Below are 12,997 nucleotides of genomic sequence, written 5' to 3' on the forward strand. Positions count from 1 at the left end.
GCGACACGAAATGACCGTCCGGCTGGTCGAAAGAAATCTCCAGAAATCGCGTAATTATCAATTTTACGCCCACACCGCTGTCACCAAATTGTCGTGTGGGGTTCGGTAAGGAGATAAGAGGGTTGAAGGTAGACGCACTTGTTGGATGGTAACGATATATATTGTCAGACTGTGGTAATGGGAGATGGAGGGAGCCCAGCCTGCCGTGTTCTGCCTGTCTTGTCTATGCCGAGAGGAGGCAGCTCGTCTCACTGACTCATGCTGTATCCCGTGACGTCATACAGTCACTCGGCCTAGGGATCTTCTATATAAAGCACATGGATGGTACTATGATACGCTATACAACACATACACTGTTGTTTGTGATGTTCTTCCATGTTGAAAAGAGTGTGTGGGGTGGTATATCAGCGGTGTGTGTGTATTCATTGTGCTTATCGGGTGTGGTATGTGATTACGGTGTATATGGAGTGTGGTTGTTGTTTTATTAATCAGGAAGGACTTGTCTTAATGATGTGATGATGCGGGTGTGGTTGGTTAGCTAATGAGGTTTTAAGACTATCGACTGCATGAAGGGTCAGTACGGCTATACATAACTTTTTCACCACCAAACATAAATACTTTAATCCCTAAAACAGGGATCAAAGTATTCCTAATGATGATAATAATAATATAAACTTTAGGAGTATATAGCATAACAGAGGTAAGAAATGTTTTATTCTGGGTTGGGTTAGATGTTCATGAGCGGAGGCACACCAGCTTTGAGACGTATGAACCAGTGTCAGCTGAGGTGGTCTCACTTCTGCTGTCAGCCTGATGGTGTCGGGTCAGGCTGGAGTGTGCTTTGATATCACCGTAAACAGGCTGAAGACAAGTAAGGAGGAAAGATCATCATGACGTTGGATGTAAGGTTTTGCTGTCGCTAATTAAGATTTATTGTGTAGTTGAGGATGATTGTAATGACCAGGGTAGTAAGCCCAGCCGCGTAACTGGGCATTAAAATAATTGTGGGGTAATATAGTCTGTTTCGAATTGCTCTTATATTATTTTGAAAGCGTTATGAACCATGAATTGGAGCAGAAGTAAAGATTGTGTCGTCTAAGATTGTCATGAAAGGATTGCTAACCACGGCAGCTATATTTAAACATGTGTGTGACCGAAATTGTAAGTTTAGTATATTTAGTGGTGGTAAAAAAAATGCTATTCAAACTAGGAATTCTTATTTTATTATACCTGATGTGAAGAGGCGACACGTTAGCTATATACCCACAAATCATCTTATTTAAGATCTGCATTTCCTCTAAATTAGTCTGTTTTATATTTTGCAGGCGACAAGTATGGTCCCACCTAATGTGAATGAACCTGCCACCCCTGACTGCACAAACGTATGGTTTGGCGTGAACTCGCCAGCACGCGAACGATAGCATAATCTTACCTCCTGTGGGAGGACCGATGGATGGTCTCGCTAAACATGCTGACCTACCTCCTGTGCAGGACCAGAGGATGGTCCTGCCCAATGTATGGACGAAATACCCTTGGCCGGACAAAAGGTGAGGTATAACTGGAGTATGTTAGCCCTCCTATATGCAGGCATAAATTTTCCATGATCATATTTGTATATATATTTACATAGTATGCCTGAAAGTGTACATTTGCTTAAACACTTAACAGGGTGCTTAGAATGTTTAAGGATGTCAACCTACACAGTCCTTGGAAAGTTAAAATTGGCCTGGACAAATACACCAGTGGGAATGGTTGTCGATTTGGCCTGCTTTGTAGGGGCTGGTAACCCTCGACTTGTCAGTTTGTTCCATTCATTTCCCCCTTCAAAGGGGGATTCCTTGATGGTAATGGGGGGGGGGTAATCTTGATTTATGGAACTGGACATGTGCTCCAATTCCTTGAATCGAGCTTGAATGCCTTCCATTTCCCCAGGGGCTTTATGACCCCGGACGGGTTTAGCGCTCCCTTGAATGTCACAATGTTCCATTCATCTATAATTATTGCTAAATCGTTCCATTTTAAATTCTATTTTAATCCAGTGTTTGGAGTGTCCTGGGTTAGATAAGTTAACTACCATGTTTATACCTCCCTATGACGAACAGCAACTCTTGCCCGCTGCTTCAACATTGCGTTTCAGAGCAAAAATTATTTGGTAGGAGAGGAGTTTCGATACATAAATATTAATTTTAATTTGTGGACTATTTCAAGATTTTTTGCTAATTAGTTTGTAAACATTTTTTATATTATAGTTTTAACGCATTGGTGTGTATGATTGTTCAAAAGTTTTATATGAATGACCTTGTGGGTCATGGTGTGCTGTTGACTGTGGTGTATACATGTACTGGTACATACAGGTTCGGTTAAACACCTTAATTACTGGGAACGCTTGGGGCACTTGACCTGTACCCACTGGAGCGCAGACGAGAGACATGTATCATAATCTACCACTGGAGAATCCTAGAGACTGATCCCAAATCTGCGCACAGAAATCACTCCTTGCGAAAGCAAAAAACTGGGAAGATGGTTCAGTATACCCCCGATGAAAAGTAGGAGCGCCATTATAATGTACACTAAGAGAAAACACAATAAGTGTCCGGGACACAAGACTTCAACAGCCTCCCATCAGGTATAAGGGGAATTACCAATAGACTTCTGGCTGCCTTCAAGAGGGAGCTGGACAGATACCTAAAGTCAGTAACCGATCAGCCGGGATGTGGTTCGTACGTTGGACTACGTGCGGCCAGCAGTAACAGTCTGGTTGATCAGGTCCTGATCTACCGGGAGGCCTGGTCAAGGACTGGGACGCGGGGGTTGTCATTTCACTTAATTCCCTAATATGAAGACCAGAACTGCGCAGTATTATCTAAGTTTTTAAATTTTCGTTTTTATTTTTATTGATACTGGTATGCAAATGTAGTAATAATGTTGAAGGATGGAAGAGCATCCAGTCCTCTTGCATATTACCCTTGATAATTTTTATCTCCGTGTCCTAGGTGAGTGATTTTACATCTCATCGCTGGACCATTAACACCGACAATTTAACAGGTAAGCTCAATTTAGTTTCATGAAATGGTGACGGTTACAAGGATTTTCGTAATGATTCTGGCGAAATTTTGGCGGATAAAATAATCTGGCGAGGCTTTACAAGGTAGTAGATGCTTAGCTGCATCATGTGGGCGAGAACTGATGCAGCTACTGGGATGTCCAGCATCACTGCTGCCTGAAGGTGCTTTACTGCACTACTGTCTGAAGGTGCACATAATTATGTTTACGGTAGTGGTCTTCGCACCGAGTCTTTTAGTTTAATGTATTTTTTGCTAAACAGTAACTAAATCGTGCGTACACGTTTAAATATAGCACTGAGTACAATACAAGCCTCGTACAATTGCACAACTTAAATTTGAAATTATATTAGTCATATTAAACCAGTTTTATATCGTAGTTCTAGTGATTAATAAAGTTAAAATAGGCCAGTAATGCTGGAGAATTCGGTATTATGTGGCATTCTGAATTTCTAGTATAGTACCAGTTACTTTAACCTAGGTTAAAATCAGCATGACTACCCAAGATTCAATATTCCCTTCGTGTAATTTATAATGTATTCATATTAATACTGGATTCAGCATGTGAGGAAACAGAATGAGGGAACGTAACTGGAAATTAAATTCAAAAGGACATGATATACAGAAGTAATTCTTTCAGTGCGAGGTAATGAAGACATTAACGCATCCGTAAGAGGATGCAAGTAGGCTAGTAAATAAAATTAAAGTAGGCAAGGCAAGAGACAAAAAGTAAGCCTTACGACTAAACAGAAGTGGCAGGTGTCAAACAGCTGAGATGAACCCCTGCAGTCACACTTTCAATAAACGTACACTGCTCTTGACCTCGTAGCTAACGTAGTGTGATCTCTACTCTGAAAGTTGATTCCTAGTGTACTCTGACCTAGCCCGGTACGCTTGTGTTTACCCTGCGGTCCAAAAGATCTCCGTCCACTGCCCAGGGATGTAGGGTTCTGTTGGTGTTCCGGGAAATGAACGGATAGGGACAAGGGCTTCTACAATAAGCTCTTTCTATAACAAACTTGCCTTACAATGAATTCAAAGGAAATGTACTTGTATATGCCGTTGGGAAACTGCAGGCCAGGTGGGCCCTACAGACTAAGTTACTTGGTTTAGAAAGACACGTAAGCAAACACTATAACATATTTATTAGAAAACGTTTCGGTCCTGGGACCTTGATCACTTCTAACATAGAGGTAGAAAGACATTATATATATAGGTGGAGAGTGAGATGTGACGCACGTGACCTGAGGAATGTCATAAGAACATAAGAATGGAGGAACACTGTAGAAGGCCTACTGGCCCATGCGAGGCAGGTCCTTATCAAAACATCATAGGCAGAGGTTGTTTTGATAAGGACCTGCCTCGCATGGGCCAGTAGGCCTTCTACAGTGTTCCTCCATTCTTATGTTCTTATGACATTCCTCAGGTCACGTGCGTCACATCTCACTCTCCGCCTATATATATGTCTTTCTACATCTGTATGTTAGAAGTGATCAAGGTCCCAGGACCGAAACGTTTTCTAATAAATATGTTAGTGTTTGCTTACGTGTCTTTCTAAACCAACTTGTCGGTATTTATTACCAAGGTTTATACCACTAAGTTACTTATACAGGCTTCGGCAGGACTTAGGTATTTGGCCCTCCTTTCACCAGGAAGTCTTGAGACGAATGTCGATTGAGGATAGAGCACAAACCTCGCTCATAAATCCCTGTTTGTAGGTGCTCCTTCAACCTTCTCCCTCCTTTTGCGTAGTTTGTGGAGTGCAGCTGACCATGGAAGATATTTTTTTACAATTTGACCATGTCTTAAACCCTTCTGCTTTTGTCATGGTTTTTATAATTACCAAGGAGTATGTAGGGAACTTTATGTTTTTAGGAGAATCGCTTGACATGAATAGTTTTGTGCGTTTTAACGAATGTTGGTTATTTTAGTATGACAGTGTGGTTAATCGTGTTAGTTTGTATTGTTAATTTTATCTTCGTTTCTACGGTGCATACATGATTTTTATTGTAATGAGCATTAAATGACCTGCATGGTCAAAGTACTTTCCAATATCTGAAGTTTCTACGTACACGTACTCTCAACTACACAAGTTGTCGCAGAAACCAACACAAATGGGATACCCCTCCCGGAATGGGGACAACTTGGCATGATAGCCATTGATACTGTTGTGGATCAGCGTCAGTATCAGCCTCATGAACGTTATGACAATTAGAATTCTTACATCTTCAGTAACCCGTAACCACTAATAAGGCGACAAATACTAGTGTTCATTTGACTTATTAAAGGAGGAATATGCTGTGTTCCTCGTATGGCGAGGCAACTTAATTAATATATTTTTAACATAAGTGGTAAATAGTAATATGAATTAAATTTAATATTTATATACTCGCTTATTTTATAAACGTGGTTAACCTATTTTACTAGGGTATATTTTACTCGCCATTTTCAAACGTGTAAAACTGGTAAACACTGTCAGTATTTGCATCAGGTAATTAAGTGAATTAAGCGAGCTGTAATTTTGCCTCTGATGGAATATATAACAGAATTGTTTTGTACATCACGTTTGCCACATAAATTAGTGCTAATTATAGCAGCTACATATCATTAGTGCTAACTGTAGCAGCTGCCTGGTCTTGGTGTCGTTTGTCACTGTTCTTTTATTATTGGTATATTGAGGTGTACGCGCTGGCTTTTAAATGTTTTTTGAGTATTTGCATGTTGATCTGAGCTTATTAATTTCTAAAGCTGTAAAATTGATATCAGTAATAGCTTTGTAATTACTCTTGGAGATCAGTGCTTAGGCCATTCCCAGGGCAGGGTAAGGGATGGTCCTCGAAATAAATTTAACACAGCTTATTGTATTGTTATGGAGTGTGGGGACGAGTGACAGGACACTGGAAGAGAAATTTTACATTTGTTCTGTGCTCAGTTTTTCATTTTTTCTTCTGCCTATCGTGGGATAAACAGCCGCTTCTGCTTCTTTTACAGAAAAGTTTCCTGGCGGACCCAGCATGGAAATAGTTCAGAGGCTGACTCGACTGAGCAACCGGTTGCTTTTCTTGACCTTATACCGCCCTCATTTTTAAAAGATGATTAGGTAGACATCCCAGTGGCAAACTGTCTTTACCATTGATAATAATGCTGATGTCTTCTCTATAATGAGCAGTGTTCGCTTGGTTCCGTGGCTCTGTAGTGGGTTACATTGCTATTTTTTTTTCATTGGACGCTTGACCTACCACTAACAGGCAGTTGAGCAGGAGTTCAAACAGGGTTGCGTGCCCTCGTATGTTACAATCTGCCTTCAGCCGGGCTAAGAGTTGATAAATCTGAAGTGTCAGAGGCACAATGTGAGGAGATCATGTGGGTTGACATCCGTTAGATCTCAAAGAACAATCTGGTGGTAGACTTCTTTCCCTTGGCAGGCTCGAGCCCTCTTGTATTGTGGTGTCCTGGTAGAGAAGGTCCTCGAAACTGGCTATTTGAAACAGTCGTAGCATTGCTTCCCTTTAGTTGCTCCAAAAGGAAAGTGAGGAGGATATTGTCTTTGGCGTAGTTGTAGGCCAGGATTAAGATTGGTGGTGGTCCGGTTAACAGTAATTCACTGGTCTTGACTTTCAAACAGCCGGACTTTTTTCCATGTACATTTCTTGGGTGAAGAGAAATGAATGTGAAGACGTATGTTCAGTTACCGGTACAATGGCTAAAGTGCCAAAAGTTTGGCCAGAAGTTTGGCTCGACCTGCAGCTCAAAACACTTGTTATAAGTTAAGATGAATTTGACACTGCTCACTCCTGTACCAGTGTCACATGTTTGAGGCTTCCAAAAGGCGAATGACAGCATCTATGGAACAAAAGAGAAAGAAGGCTCTGCTTTGCTGTGTATATGTGGAGAAATGAGTTTTTCAGAGGCCAGTGGGTGAGCATACTTCCTATATCCAGACCTGTTTTATGCAGCAGTAGCTTCCAGCTGCAGGACCCCAGCGAATTTGGGGTCCTCCTCACAAGTGCGGAGCCCCTCTTGTTTCCTCGTAGTCGTCCTGCTTAGCTGTCGGACATGTCAGAGAATCATTGATGAATTGTGCGCATGGCGGGTCATTGCCTCCGAGACCACTATTAGCTGGTAAATAAGCTGATAAATCAACTGGTATTGGCTATCTAGAGGAAGGTGTTGAGAAATGCTCTGCGTGCATCATGGGTTCGTTACATGGAGGGGGCGTTAACTCTTGTTCTGTTCTCGGACGGATATGGAATAAAATAGGCAGTCTTGAGTTCCAGGCCTGAAATCTTAGAGAAACGGTCTCTTTGCCCATTGTGGAGGACACTTGTGGAAGACAGCATGTGATACATTAAGGATGGTGAAACTGACATCTGCTTTGTCAGCGTCTCCCTCCACGTCTCTAGGGAGAGTATGAGGGTCCATTATGACATCTTACACTTGCTTCTCATACTAATGTTATGTATGATATTTTTAATTTGATTTGTACAAATGCGGTGCTTCCCCACAGATGGTGCTAGTCAGTGGTTCTGGTTATTGCAATGCTAGGAAGGGGTTTTCGGGAAAGCTGCGAGCCACGGCTCAATCTCTTACGTGCTGCATTTGCAAATTGCTGGAAAGGATGTTGAATATTCATATCGTGTGGACGAAAGACTGCATCTCTTCGGTGCAGCTTGACTTTGGCAGGTTCAGGTCGACGATTAACCCGTGGATTTGGCTGAATGGTAATGTCCAGGAGGGTTTCCCCAAACTCCTCACCTCGGCAGTCATCTTCAATCTGGAGAAAGCCTATAATACAACGTGGAAATTTGGCATTCCTCTCCATTCCCAGTCTCGGTGATTGTAGGGCCGTCTGTTTCGGTTCTTCAAGGAGTTTGTCCAGATTAATCAAGATGAAGATAGGTTCATGCAACTCTTCAGCCCCCCCCCCCCGAAGAAAAAGGTTCCAAAGGCAATATTCTGAGCATCGCATGCTTTGTAGCTCTAGATGAAGTCGAGGCCTCCTTGTCTGTGCGAAATTGCGGGGGCGTTGACCCCTGGAACACACTTGGGGTGGCCTGTCACAAACTTCAGTTGGCAGTGAGCATTACACCATGGTCCGCTTTAGCAGTTATTATTTATCCTCTCCTATGTTCAAGAGGTTGCTTCTCATGTTCTCAATAATGTGAGCTTTTAAGAGCAGCAGGTCGTCGCTTCTCATGAAGCTGAGAGACTGCTCTGCAAGTGATAAGATTTACAGTTTTTAAGTAGATGTAATATTTTTTTTTCGTGGAAGTCGGGCCACGCACATTTTTTTTTCCCGGTTACTATCAGTGAAAAATATATATTAAAATAGTCTGGAATGGTCTATAAAAATTGGTCTGTAAAACATTTTTAAAGTTTATCCAAATGTGTAATGTTTATGAAAATAAAGCTGTAAAAAAGCTATTCCCCGCTATTGCTAATACTGCAATATTCAGATTTATCTTATTGCACTTTATAAAATATTGTTGATCAGTCAGTTACAAAGTCTGAATATCTACTAAGGTATTTTAGACTTTCTGAAACTGGTCCTTTTCAAATGAAAGAAAAACACAACTCAGTCGCTTTCGAGTTCGCTTTCGTCTTATTATTATTATTATTATTATTACTACTACTACTGGGGTGCGTGTAGGGACCACTGAGAACTTTCAGGATAAATCACAGAACGAGTAGGGATCGAATCCATGGCAGACAAGTCTTGAAACTCGCAGGCCAGTTTGTTAACCACTGGTCAGTGCCAGCCTAATAAGATTCAGGCAGTGGTTAGCACACTGGTCTGCGAGTTTTAAGACTCGCCTGCCATGGGTTCGATTCTCACCCGTTCTGTGACTTGTTTGTGCTCGTTTTATTATGATTTCGTCAGTCAATATTTAGGAGTCTCTCGACATTAAAAAATTAATGAGATTTATTTAAATGTTTTTATTTTATCTTGGGATGATAGTTTTATTCACGATAGTAATTTCTGTTTTTGTACGTTTTTCTTACATTGCATAAATTTTCGTTATCAGGAGCAACGAATAATGAACATTATCAAAGTTTCTTTAAATTTCAAAACTTCCTTTTATGTAATTTCTTTATTTTGTATTATCAAGAGTGCCGATTGATTATTGAAGTCATAGTGAACTTGTGAATCTCAAAAGTATCCATTAATCTACCGTAGATATTCTGTATTAAATTTGCACCGACTCATTTTCAGGATGGAAGTTCCAGTCTCATAAGTGTTATCAGGTGTATAAGCTGGAAATAAGTGATTGTCTGAAAACTGTGTTAATATAACAGTGCAATAATAAAATTAATATGAAAGTATTATAATTGAAATATGAAGGTAATGTAAAAATGAAATAAAGGTATAATAAGTGATATGAACGTAATATAAGAGTAAGAGTGAAAAATGTAGTATCTTTGGAGAGGGAAAATAGGAAAGTATCACGCAGCGTTCATTAGTGCACAAAATTATAGTTATGTGAGTTATGGTTGATGACGCAGTCTGATAACCTGAACACAGTCAACACTACCAACACGGCCGTGCAACTCAACTGAAAACTCTAGGCTACCTCTTTTATTAAACCAGCCATAAAAGTTTGCATGCAGCACAAAGACCTCCATAATCTGGTTGTACCGCGGAGAGCAGTAAGGCTTGTAAGTTTCCAGTTTTTTAATGAACTTTGATAAATTTTCACTTTGTGAGCCTAAAGAAGTTCAAAATAAGTTTTAGCTAATACGGAAACACTTCTTGAACTATAATAAATTTTTTCGCAACGGAAGATTGTAAGGAAACAGGATGGCAGAGAAACTATAAATGTAATTAAGTTTATTTAGGTACAGGTACACATAAGTACAATTATCATACATAGTAAAATGTGCAAATTACCTAGGATAACCCCTAAAAAATTATGTATTCCTGAAGAGGATGTCCACAGTTGTTAAATATTTTCTCTCCCTGAAAGCCTTTTAACGAGCTTGTGTAGTAATTGGAAAAGATGTCTTTAGATCGATCTTAAACTTTTTAAGACGATAAAATTAATCCTAATTGTGTAATATGCAGTGCACCTCCATATTAAACAATTTTTAGAATAGTTTTCAACACCATTCTGCCAACCCATGAGGGGCAGAGTTAAAATAGCAGATCTGAACATCGTTTTGCAATCCAATATGATCCAAGTCGGACCCAATCAAAATCTTTATTTCTTAAAAATATATTAAAAAGTTACAGTGGTTGTTTTTAGGGTTCGCTTGTTTACAGTTTTGATAACTGACACAAATACAGTTAAATGCATGCTCAAAAGAAGCTACTTAATATGCATTGATCGAAATGTGACTAAGGTTTTAAGAATATTGTAATTTTGGTTTTATTTCTTCAGTTACTGCGTTCATTTTGGAATTTGAGCGCCTTCATACAATATTCAAATAAAAATAGAAGGTGCTTTTACTTAGAGATTCTCGTATGAGTGATTCTTGTACGAGGGATTCTTCGTATGAGAGATTCTTGTACGAGTGATTCTTGTACGAGGGATTCTTGTACGAGGGATTCTTGTACAAGGGATTCTTCGTACGAGGGATTCTTCGTACGAGGGATTCGTGAGAGATATTCTCGAAAGGGAAGTGCTGACATTCAGTCAGCTGTAATTTAGGCAGGGCCAAGAGCTTACACTCGATGTCACTAAATAACTTCGTACGCCTTGTTGGTACTGAGCTTCACAAGTATGTACACACGCGGATTCATACGCACGCACTGACACAGCAAGTAATGTAGTGGAGGGGCAGGAACCATACATAGTTTTAAAACGAGGTTTGACAAAGCTCAGGGAGCAGAGAGGACCTAGTAGCGATCAGTGAAGAGGCGGGACCAGGAGCAACCACAATTAGGTGAGTATACACACACACACACACACACACACACACACACACACACACACACACACACACACACACACACACACACACACACACACACACACACACACACACATTTATTCTCTCTTTAAATCGTCTCAGGACTCTTCAGACTAATTGATAAAAGGATTTTGTTTGGTGGATCTTTGTGTTGAGGGAGTGACGAATGGTTCTCGTTGGATGCTAGAGCACCTGCGCAGTTTTGGTGAATCTGCACAATTCATCACACACTTTTGAGAGGAATTATTATCCTTGTCATTAAGAAAGTAAAAAATGTGCCTCCGTGGCGCAGGCCAAAAAAATCGCGAGATTTATGTTTGGTAAGACTCGTTATATTTGCTTGATTCTGGAGTTGTGTAGAGGCGTTGTCTTTTGTGAATTATGAATTGAGAGCATTATCGACGGTAAGTGATAATGTGATCTGTGATGGGCACGTCAGTTCCCGTCTTATAATATCATGTTTATCTTTCTCCTATAATCTACCTTGTCCATAATTACTATCGCATTTGCTTTGTCTGCTTTCGTAAGGCGAAGTCTAGGATCTTCCGTTAATTCATGGTATAACTTAACGAATCTCTGAGGACAACTGAATTAAGATCCTAGACTTCACCTTATGAAAGCAGACAAAGCAAATACGATAGTAATTATGGACAAGGTAGATTATAGGGGAAAAATAAACACGATATTAGGAGACAGGGAAACTGACACGCTTCGTAAGTAGAAGATTGTTCTGTTGTGTCAGCCCGTCCTCAGATTCAGAAATTACTTGTACAGTATAACTGAATTTGTTTTTGTACACTACTATTAATCACTTAAGATCAATTTTTCACCTTGTCTGCTGCTCTGTTGGCCACTTGTATTCCTCAATGTGCTGGGTAACGTTAGTAGAGACAGAAAAAGTTCCAAAAAGTCAATTCCATTTTTCTTTTTTATACGTATGTGGCTAGTTATTGGTCCTAGTCGGACCGAAACGTCGTCATAAGTTTCTTTCTCCTATGTGCGGGTTATTTGTGTATTGTTCCAGTCACGGTATTGTGCCTTTTTGTTCTTATATTTTGACTAGGTAATTTAAATGTTTAAATTCCATTTCGAGTAAACAAGAGGCTCTGAGGAGGGGCTGGCTATTTATTAAGAATAAATTATGATCTGTACATTACGAAATTAGTGGAGCAGCAGCATGTCCATTATTACGTTCCAGTTTGAAACACTTCACTGTACTGCTGATGCTCATCTAAGAGCATCAGAAACAATACTTTCTTGACACTCCCCTGTGTTCGCCTGAACATGTACACAAACTTTGTAAATTTAAAGACAAACGTGGAGGACCTTACTACAGTACTTGAACCCTCAAATGGCTTTTAATCTAAGGAATTGAACCTGTGCTCCAATTCCTTCAACTGAACCTGAATAACTTCCATTGTCCTGGGTGTTGCATGACCCCGTAAGGGTTTAGTGCTTCACTCCATGGATGTAATAAATAATGGTAGTGTCGACACTCGTAGCACTCTAACGTAACCAGACGGTAACCGTCCAATCATTGTTGTAGCTGGAAAAGAATGCTAGTTACTTCTTTATTACTGTCGTAATTACTGCAGTAGTAATAAAATTTTTACACCGATGTAAATGTTCAGCTGTTGAAACATTTTCAACAGCTATTGCAACACTGGCGTAGTTATGGCAACACTGGCATAGATATGTCAGCACTGGCTTAGTTATGACAGAACTGGCGTAGTTATGGAAGAACTAGCGTAGTTATGGTAGCACTGGCGTAGTTATGGAAGAACTGACGTAGTTATGGCAACTGGCGTAATGGTAGCACTGTCGTTATAGCAATACTGGCGTAGTTGTGTCAGCAGTGACAAAGTTGTGGCAACACACTCGTAGTTGTGGCAACGCTGGCGTAGTTGTGGCAACGCTGCCGTAGTTATGGCAGAACTGGCGTAGTTGTGGCAGCACTGGCGTAGTTGTGGCAGCACTGGCGTAGTTGTGGCAGCACTGGCTTAACTATGGTAGCGTTGTAGTGC

The 12,997-nt window shown here is 40.4% G+C and overlaps 1 long non-coding RNA gene across 2 annotated transcripts in view; it reads left to right on the forward strand.

Annotated features, from left to right (window-relative positions):
• The first annotated feature begins 745 nt into the window (after positions 1–745).
• Positions 746–12,997, forward strand: part of LOC138854089 (uncharacterized) — a 119,806-nt gene continuing 107,554 nt past the window's right edge. Inside the window, exons 1-2 of one of the 2 annotated variants that reach the window (XR_011393292.1) lie at positions 746–871; positions 1,326–1,547. This is a non-coding gene — a long non-coding RNA (uncharacterized lncRNA). Of the gene's footprint in view, positions 903–1,325; positions 1,548–12,997 lie in introns of both variants that reach the window. The other variant, XR_011393291.1, reaches the window with a different exon arrangement.

This window comes from Cherax quadricarinatus, chromosome 49, assembly GCF_038502225.1.
Source record: "Cherax quadricarinatus isolate ZL_2023a chromosome 49, ASM3850222v1, whole genome shotgun sequence".
In the NCBI taxonomy this organism is placed as follows: Eukaryota; Metazoa; Arthropoda; class Malacostraca; order Decapoda; family Parastacidae; genus Cherax; species Cherax quadricarinatus.